Here is a 10,937-nt window from a genome sequence, read left to right on the forward strand (position 1 = left end):
TAATCCCTTGAATCTATTTCTCTCTTCCACTGTATGATCATAAGGGGTTTAGGTCATACCTGAATGGTCCGGTGGATTTCCCTACTTTCTTCAATATAAGTCTGAATTTGGCGGTAAGAAGTTCATGATTTGAGCCACCGTCAGCTTCTGGTCTTGTTTTTGCTGACTGTATAGATCTTCTCCATCTTTGGCTGCAAAGAAAATAATCAATCTGATTTTGGTATTGACCATCTGGTGATATCCATGGGTAGAGTCTTCTCTTGTGCCACAGGCTCCTGGACACACACAGGCAAGTCTGGGTCAGTCTCTTGTGGGGTCTGCTCCCTTCTCCTGGGTCCTAGTGTACACAAGCTTTTGTTTGTGCCCTCCAAGAGTCTGTTTCCTCAGTCCTGTATAAGTTCTGGTGGCTCTATGATAGGGTTAATGGCAACCTCCTCCAAGAGGGCTTATGCCATACCCAGGTCTACTGCATCCAGAGCCCCTGCCCCTGTGGCAGGCCACTGCTAGCCTGTACCTCCACAGGAGACATTCCAACACAGTTCTGTCTCAGTCTCTGTGGGATCTCTGGGTCCTGGTGTGCACAAGGTTTGTTTAAGTCCTCTAAGCATCTCTGGCAGGTATGGGGTTTGTTTCTAAACATGATTTTGCCCCTCCTACCTGGATGTGCTCTAAGAAGTAGAATTACTGGGTCAAAAGGTTTATACAGTTTAAATTCCAATAGATACTGCCAAATTAAACTTTTAAAAAATTGTATCATTTTAAAATAATGTTTTACATTAATAATCTATTAGATTAAATTTTTACTTGTTTATTTGATCTACTAAATTCTAAAAGTCTTACATTATGGTTGTAGATTTTTCAGTGTTTCATAGTCTTATCAGATTTTGCTTTAAATATTTAGACACTGTATTATCTGTTATATAAATGTTTAACACTACCCTCAATTCCATGCAAATTAGGCCTTTTGTTTTTATAAACCCTTTAAAAATATCTGTGTTGATTTGTTTTTCATCTGCAGTATCTGAGCATATATACTCCCTCACTCCTTAATTAACCATTGGTATTATCAAACTTGTCCATGTATACATCCTATTTCTGTTCTTTCACATCTCAAATTTTAACGCTTTGCTTACATTATCTACCAATGTCTGGAATTATTTTGTTTCTATAATTTTGTTTGTTCATTCTATCTTGTTGTGTTTTTGTGTTTCCTTAGTTTCTCTCTCTCTCTTCATCCAGAAAAATATGGATTGTGAGAAATAAAAATGTTGGTGTGTTTCCATGATAGGAAAATGTCTCTAGATTCGCTCTTGCTTGAATCATATAGTTTTAAAATATAGAATTTTGTATAGATAAGAATTTTCCACCTCACAGTTTAGAGTTGCTTCCTATCTTCTTGCCTCCTACATTGCTGATGAAAAGTCTGATATCAGTATTTTGTCCTTCTGGAGATAGATATTGCTACTTATAGAAACTTTCAGGGTGTTTTCTATGTTTAATCACACAATTTTAAAGATAGCACTTTTGTGTCACTCCTCATACTTGGTACTGAAGGAGATCTTTCTCACTGCAGACTCTTGTCTGGTCAGCACTAAAATGTTTTCTTTAATTATGTCATTATGCATTACTTCTCATCTCTCACTTCTCCATTTTCACTCTCTCTCTGTGACTCCCACTAGATAAATGTTGAAGCTTTTTAATCTGTCTTCCACAGCTTTTACCTTTTCTTTTCTTCACCTTTTTGACCTTTTGTGCTACATCTTGGGCATATTCTTCAGTTTTGTTTTTCGTCTCACTAACAGAGCCCTCCCTCCCTATGTCCATTTGGATGTTTAACTCATCTGTTGAGGGTTTGTTTTTTTTTATTTCAACAATAAACTTCTCCAACATCTCAAGTTGATTTTTATGTATGTAATATATTCTTATTTTCCTCTGAGTATATTAGTTATATTATTCTAAAGTCTTCATTCTAGTTATTTTATTAACTTCTTCCCTTAGGCATTGGATCTTCTGATGATTACATTTAGTGTTTTCTTTTATAGCAATGGGTTTTGTTTTATTTTTTTCTTGATGATTAACTCTTTCTTGTTATTTGGTCAACTTTATGTTTTTAATTATCTATTAGCCTTTATGTGGATGCCATAAACATTTACCAAAGCTACCTCAGTGCCTCTGAGACAAGATGTACTGTCAGATAGAAATTCCAAGGGGCTGGGCTTCTGAATTTTTTCCTATTCTTATTCTCTCTGGATGCTGCCAGCCGTTTGGAATGCTACCTTTGCTACTTGGACGCAAATAATCCTTTGCATTTCCCTCCCAGGGGAAAAGACTGAAACAGATTCCTGTTTGAAGTAAGTTAGAGTGGAACAGATTAAAGTGCCTAATTTCTCTATTGGGATATCTCAGAAAATGACCCTATTTATTGTCCAGTAGATTTCTTCTTCTCACCTTTACTACTGCTTCCAAAGCACTATCATTCTAGAACTTTTTCAGTAGTTTTCTCCTTTAACTTTGCTTCAATTCAGTTTCATCTGCTTTTTATCTTTCTAGGAATACTAGTAATTTGGACCCATTAAATATTCTTTTCTGGTTTTCTAGAATTGCTATTAGTTCACTGATTTCATATACATTTCTTATGAATTTGGATCAGGAACAAGAAGTTACAATATGCTCTCAGGTTGTCACTTTAATCCAATCTCTAGGTGGGAGTCATGGACTCTGTCTTTATAGATGTCTTGTTTAATCCCTGCTGGACAGGAGAAAGCACACTTGACCCTGAAGGCAAGTGAAGAAGGGAGATTGTGAGACAAATTGTAAAATAATTAAGGGCAAGCAGAGAATGCAACGAGAGCAATCAAAAACAATGAGGCTATTATTTCAAAACATCCAATCTAAAAAGGAAGAGATGATTTGGAAATAAGAGGCGTTAATGGAGAGAAACTGTAAAAAGTTTACAGTTCACACTGTAACTGTCTTCACACTGTGTTTTAAAATACAAATAAGAGGATTCCAGGGAGGAGAGAGGTTTAATTATGTCCAGGAATTTCAGGAATATTGGGGAAAGGAAGAGTGGGAAGGGTGTTCCCAGAGGTAGTAGACATAGGGGATGTATAGCAGAGAAACAAACTTGGGCAAAAGTGAGGAAGTCAGAAGTATGAGAAGAAAGGGGGAAATGGCATATGGATTTGCCCAAGGCAAGGCTGAAAAGCAAAATTTCACACACTGGAAAGAAGAAGGTAGAGGAAAGGAAGTTGGATGGAGATTGTGTTTGCAAGTAGAAGAGACATAACTAGCTCCAAAATTCAAGATGAAAACTTTATGCGTTATGCCTCTAACTCAGAAAGCTTTCTCCTAGATACTAGTGTTTATGACCACCAAACGTTGGTAGTGCAATAGAGGAAGAGGATCAAGGAATATGGAGGTTAGTGAGAAAGCCAGAGAAAGAGTAGTTTAGAACAACAACAACAACAAAAACTCTCACAAGCATAAAATGAGAAAGGAGGTTGTATTATTTTTCCATAGAAATCTGTTTTAAGAGAGAAATTGTGCAAATGCATCTTTATTTTGTGCAAATTTGGAGACAAGTGATTAATGAAAGCCAAAAAAGAAAGAAAAAGGAAGGAAGAAAAGAGAGAGAGAGAAAGAAAAGGGAGTGAGGGAGGGAGAAAGGAAGGAAAATAGAAAGGAGATTGAATCCTCCTGGTCTGCCAGAGAAAACCAGAAAAGGTACATGAGGAAACTTTCACGGACTTAGTTGACATAATAGTATGATTACAGTATGAGGACCAGGAATCAAAAGGCATGAATTGAAATCAACACTCCAGCATTTACTAATTGTCTAACCTTGGGAAAGTCTATGACAGTCTATTTGAATCTTATATTCCATATTTGTAAAATATGGATAAAACCAGATTGGGATTTTCTTTAATATCTAGTGGGATAATATGCTACAAGGATTATTTAGATTGTGCTGTGATTCATGGGGTTGCAGAGTCGGACACGACTGAGCGACTGAACTGAACTGAACTGATATTACATTACTTCACAATGATACTAGAAATATTAGTTGATCATCTTTAGAGGATGCCAGAAAATGACTCATTATTCTTCAAAATGACTGATAAAGAAAAAGAAACAAGTATTTGTCGTAACTTTCCTATATCAAATATACTATGAGGTACTTAGTTGATGGGAAAAAAATCTTTATAAAATAGCTCTAGTTGACAAACACAGAAGAAATAACAAAATTAGAACATCATCATTTTATAATCATTAATTAAACAGATCTAGGCAATCATTATCAAGGGCTATTTAATCATTAAATGAAAAAGTATGAGGAACTTTATACTGAATGAGTCTGAACCCACTTACTAATTTTAAAGTCATAGAAAGGACAACCAGACATTATGTGCCTCATGATATGATGCAATAGGAAGTATACAACCTTACTATAAAATTTCTTGCCAAAAAAATCTAACCTCAATCTGATTAAGACTCTCTCTGGATGTGCCTATCAGTTCACAGGTCACACAGAGGTCATAGGAACACATTAGGGGAAATAGTTATGTAATCAGTGAAACACATAATGTATAAAATTCTAGAGGACTAAATAGCCAATTTCTTCAACAAAAATAATTGTATGAACAAGAGAAAAGGAAGTTATAGCTTTAAAAGACATGATATACAACAACTAAATGAAATGAGTAGAGCTTTTTTAGATTTTAATAACAATTGTAAAAAAAAAATTCTAAGACAATTGGGGAAATTCAAACACCAAATTTTTTAAAAAACACTTGTTTATTTATGGCTGCACTGGGTCTTCATTGCTGTGCACAGGCTTTCTCTAGTTGCAGCAAGCAGGGGCTACATTGTGATACCTGGTCTTCTCATTGCATTGGCTTCTCTTCTTTCGGAGCATGGGCTCTAGACTATGGGCTCTGCAGTTGTTGCACACAGGCTTAGTTGCTCCACAACATGTGGGATCTTCCCAGACCAGGGATCAAACCTGTGTCCCCTGCATTGACAGTGGATTCTTAACCACTGGACCACAGGGAAGTCCCTTAAACACCAGATATTTGATATTAAAGAATTATCAGTTTGGGGGTTAATAATGATATTGGTTTCCCAGGGTCTCAGTAGTAAAGAATCTGCTCACCAATGCAGGAGATGCGGGTTTGATCCCTGGGTTGGAAAGATCTCCTGGAGGAGGAAGTGGCAACTCACTCCAGTATTCTTGCCTGGAAAATTCCATGGAGAGAGGAGCCTGGTGGACTACAGTCCGTGATGTCACAAAGAGTTGGAGACAACTGAGCAGTGAAACCACCACCACCAATCTATTGTGATCATGTTTTTATGAGTCCTTATAAGGCGTATACTGAATTGTTTGTAAATGAAATAAAATAATTCCTGGGATTTGTTTCAAATTAAGATTGTAGATAGAAATGCTTAAGACACACCAAAATGCTACTAGCACTCATCAATTAATTTGGTAAAGTTTCACAATACAAAATTAATATATAGAAATCTGTTGCAGTTCTATATGATAACTATGAACTATTAGAGAAATTAAGAAGATAATCCCATTGACCATTGCATCAAAAAGAATAAAATAACTTCGAATAAATCTCTGTGGAATTTAAAGACCTACACTCTGAAAATGATAGAACACTGACAAAAAAAACTGAAGACAATACAAACATATGGAAGATATACCTTGTTCATGTGTTAGAAGAATTAGCATTTTTAAATGATCATATTACCCAAAGCAATATATAGATTGAATTTAATCCCTATAAAAATGCCAGTGGCATTTGAAAAGACCCTGATGCTGGGAAAGAAAGAAGGCAGGAGGAGAAGGGGACAACAGAGGATGAGATGGTTGGATAGCATCACTGACTCAATGGACATGAGTTTGAGTAAACTCCAGGAGTTGGTAATGGACAGGGAGGCCTGGCGAGCTGCAGTCCATGGGGTTGCAGAGTCGGACATGACTGAGTGACTGAACTGAGAATAAATAATTCTAAAATTTGTATTTAAACAAAAAGACCCAAGCAGAGAAAACAATCTTGAGAAAGAAGAACTGAGGTGGAGATACAAATGCTCCTTGGTTTCAAACTGTACCACAAGTCTACTGTCATCAAAACAGTATGATATTGGCACAAAAATAGACACACAGATTGACAGAACAGTATAAATAGTTCAGAAACACTCACTCATGGTCATTTAATCTACAACAAAGGAGGCAAGACAGTACAATGAGGAAGAGATGGTCTCTTCAGTAAATGATGCTGGAAAAACTGGATAGCTGCATACGAGAGAATTAAAACATTCTCTCACACTATATACAAAAATAAACTCAGATGGACTAAAGAACTAAATGAAGACTGAAAACCATAAAGTTAATAGAAGAAAACATAGGCAGAACACTCTTTGACATAAATTATAGCATTATTTTTTTTTCTATCTCCTAAGGCAAAGGACACAAAAGCAAAATTAAACAAAGGGGGACCTAAGTAAACTGAAAAGCTTTTGTACAGCAAAGGAAACCATCAACAAAATTAAAAGACAACCTACTGAATGGTGGAAAATATATGACTGATAGGGGTTAAATCCAAAATATGTAAGCAGCTGATACAGCTCAACATAAAAAAAAAAAAAAGAAAAAACCTAACTGAAAAATGAGCAGAAGACCTGGATAAACATTTTTCCAAATGTATATAGGTTGCCTACAGGCACATGAAAAGATGTTCAACTTTGCTACTCATTGGATAAATGCAAATCAAGACCTCACATCTGTCAGAATGAATATAGTCCAAAAGACCACACTTAACAAATTTTGGCAAGGATGTGGAGAAAGGAAGCCTTTGTACACTGTTGGAGGGAATGTAAATTGGTACAGCCAATTTATAGTGGAAACAGTTTGGAGGTTTCTATAAAAACTAAAAATAGAACTACTCTATGATCCAGCAATTCCACTCCTGGGTATATATCCAAAGAAAATGAAAACACTAACTCACAAAGGTGCATGAATCCCAGTGTTCACAGCAGCAGTATTTACAACAGCCAAGATATGGAAGCAATCTAAGTGTCCATCAATAGGTGAATGGATAAAGAAGAAGTGGTATATATATACCATGAAATATTACTCAGCCATAAAAAAGTAAATTTTGCCATTTGCAACAATATGAATGGACTTAGAGGATGGGCAATGCCAAAGAATGCTCAAACTACCGCACAATTGCTCTTATCTCACAAGCTAGTAAAGTAATGCTCAAAATTCTCCAAGCCAGGCTTCAGCAATATGTGAACTGTGAACTTCCAGATGTTCAAGCTGGTTTTAGAAAAGGCAGAGGAACCAGAGATCAAATTGCCAACATCCGCTGGATCGCCAAAAAAGCAAGAGAGTTCCAAAAAAACATCTATTTCTGCTTTATTGACTATGCCAAAGCCTTTGACTGTGTGGATCACAATAAACTGGAAAATTCTGAAAGAAATGGGAATACCAGACCACCTGACCTGCCTCTTGAGAAATTTTTATGCAGGTCAGGAAGCAACAGTTAGAACTGGACATGGAACAACAGACTGGTTCCAAATAGGAAAAGAAGTTTGTCAAGGCTGTATATTGTCACCCTGCTTATTTAACTTCTATGCAGAGTACATCATGAGAAACGCTGGACTGAAAGAAGCACAAGCTGGAGTCAAGATTGCCGGGAGAAATATCAATAACCTCAGATATGCAGATGACACCACCCTTATGGCAGAAAGTGAAGAGGAACTAAAAAGCCTCTTGATGAAAGTGAAAGAGGAGAGTGAAAAAGTTGGCTTAAAGCTCCACATTCAGAAAATGAAGATCATGTCATCTGGTCCCATCACTTCATGGGAAATAGATGGGGAAACGGTGGAAACAGTGTCAGACTTTCTTTTTTGGGCTCCAAAATCACTGCAGATGGTGACTGCAGCCATGAAATTAAACGATGCTTACTCCTTGGAAGGAAAGTTATGACCAACCTAGATAACATATTGAAAAGCAGAGACATTACTTTGCCAACAAATGTTCGTCTAGTCAAGGCTATGGTTTTTCCCGTGATCATGTATGGATGTGAGAGCTGGACTGTGAAGAAAGCTGAGCGCGGAAGAATTGATGCTTTTGAACTGTGGTGTTGGAGAAGACTCTTGAGAGTCCCTTGGACTGCAAGGAGATCCAACCAGTCCATCCTAAAGGAAAACAGTCCTGGGTGTTCTTTGGAAGGACTGATGCTGAAGCTGAATTCCAATACTTTGGCCACCTCCTGCGAAGAGTTGACTCATTGGAAAAGACCCTGATGCTGGGAGGGATTGGGGGCAGGAGAAGGGAATGACAGAGGATGAGATGGCTGGATGGCATCACCGACTTGCTGCACATGAGTTTGGGTGAACTCCAGGAGTTGGTGATGGACAGGGAGGCCTGGCATGCTGCAATTCATGGGGTTGCAAAGAGTTGGACACTACTGAGCAACTGAACTGAACTGAACTGATGCTTAGTGAAATAAGCCAGAGAAAGACAAACACTGTGTGTTATCACTTATATGTGGAATCTAAAAAATAAAACAAATGAGTATCACAAAACAGAAACAGACCCACAGATATGAAGAATAAACTAGTGGTTACTAGTGGGGAAAGGGAAAATAGAAGGGGCATGATAGGGAATTTAGAGGTATAGCTACTATGTATAAAATAAATAAACTAGAGGGATATATTGTACAGCACAAGCAATATAACCCATATTTTATAGTAACTTTAAATGGAGTATAATCCATAAAAATTTGAATCACTGTGTTGTGCATCTGAAACTAATATAGTGAGTCAACTATACATCAAAAATATATATAAAATTATAGAGTTGTAAAAGATAAAATGGGCCAAATATAAGTTATTGTTGAAGAAGAGTGATAGGTACATGGAGGTTTATTACACTATTCTCTCTTCTTTTAAAGAGATTTTAAATTTACCACCATAAAAAGTTAAAAGGATAAACAATCAAGTAGAAATATGAGCAAGGGATACAAAACTACAATAATTGGAAAAATAAATACTAATTACCACTAAATACATCTGAAATATTTGATGTCACTAATAATTAGGCAAACTAAAAATCAACAAGGGTGACTTATGGTACAGGTTGTATCTTTGCACATAATGAGAAAGTTGATACATCAGCTCTACAATGTATTAGGTACCTAGACTTCTATCTTTCCACTCAGTGATCCTTACCTTGCTTTGGGGCCACAGAATGATTGCTCCAGCTTTGACCATTTTGTTCATTTTTCAGGAAGGAGGAAGGGGAAAAGTCCAGAGCCAAAAGATTTATGTCAGCTGAGTCCATCTAAACTTTTTTAGAGTATTCCTTGAACCCTAAATCAACAAAAAGAGCTCAGTAACAAGGCCTGTTCATATACAGAGGAAGCTGGAAAATGTCATTTGTTTTGTGTTTAAATTAGGCACTTTGAAGAACCCAACAAAATCAGGGTTCTATTACCAAGAAAAAAGGGGTGAATATACATAGGATATACAACCAGAAAACTTCACCCTATAATTTCAGATTAGTCATTACTATTGTTACTTTATGCTTGGTTATATTTATATATATATTTTTTTCTTTATATTTTTTATATTTTATTTTATATATATTATATATATATTTTTCTTTATTCATCATGGCCTCTTACATCTCTCTCCTTCCTTCTGGACTTAGTTTCTTCTGATGTACTTTCTTCATTTATTGGATCTCTTATCAATGATTGCTGATATTAAACCCTCTTAAGTGGTTTTTTTTTTTCCCCAAAAAATATCTTTATTTTACTCTTATTCTTTAATCCTCAGCTCTTTGAAAGTATTATTTTCTTTCTGTTTGTGGATAAAGCCTCAAATGATATTCGAGTGTCCTTTTCATAAGGAAGTCTTGACTCTTCCCTAAATTTGCAGGTCTCACAAACTTTAGGTTTTATTGCCAGTCCGGGTTCGATGCACAATACTGGATGCTTGGGGCTGGTGCACTGGGACGACCCAGAGGGATGGAATGGGGAGGGAGGAGGGAGGGGGGTTCGGGATGGGGAACACATGTATACCTGTGGCGGATTCATTTTGATATTTGGCAAAACTAATATAGTTATGTAAAGTTTAAAAATAAAATAAAATTTAAAAAAAAAAAAAACATCTTTGTTTGCATGTGTATTAGTTGTCTGTGTTATATTTTTATAGACTTATTTTGTAGAGGGGTATAAGTTGCCACATGAAAGAGACTTGTAGTTTGACATTTCTGTTTTGGGCAGGTAATTTGTAAGAGTTGATAGAAAATTTTTCATATTGCTATGTGGTCACATAGGGCATTGGCCAATCCACAGGTGCCTCTTACACAGTGACTGCATCCCAAAAACTCAGCCAAGGAAAAGGAAGACAGATATAATCAGAGCTTCCTCCCTGTGCCACATCATCTACCAGGTATAGAAACCAAGGTAATTTAATTTTGCCTTCCACAAATGCAAAAAAAGGTGAAAGAATGCAGTTCACCAATACCTCAATGAATAGTATCCTAAATTGATTTCCTGAGTGTGCTACCAAATTATCTTTTCCTCTAACAAATGGATGGCTATAACCATCCATTTACATTTGGAAAACAAGAGAAAGACAGATGTTTCAGGATATTCTGATAGGTTATTTGCAAGCATGTAGGAGAGTCTATCATTGCAAATGAGGACAACTTTGACATTCAATCCTCTTGTAGAACATGGTAACCTGTCCCAAGAAGCAAGTACTGTTTGCAAATGGAAGCCTTAAGTCACCAACCTCTTGGCTTGCCAGATAAACTCTGGGGGAAACAATGAATTGATGTGGGTGTAAAGGGACATGTACTATTGCTTGATCAAGACTATGCTTCTGTGGTTGACTCCCCACATCTTTCA

This window comes from Bubalus kerabau, chromosome 15, assembly GCF_029407905.1.
Source record: "Bubalus kerabau isolate K-KA32 ecotype Philippines breed swamp buffalo chromosome 15, PCC_UOA_SB_1v2, whole genome shotgun sequence".
Lineage (NCBI taxonomy): Eukaryota > Metazoa > Chordata > Mammalia > Artiodactyla > Bovidae > Bubalus > Bubalus kerabau.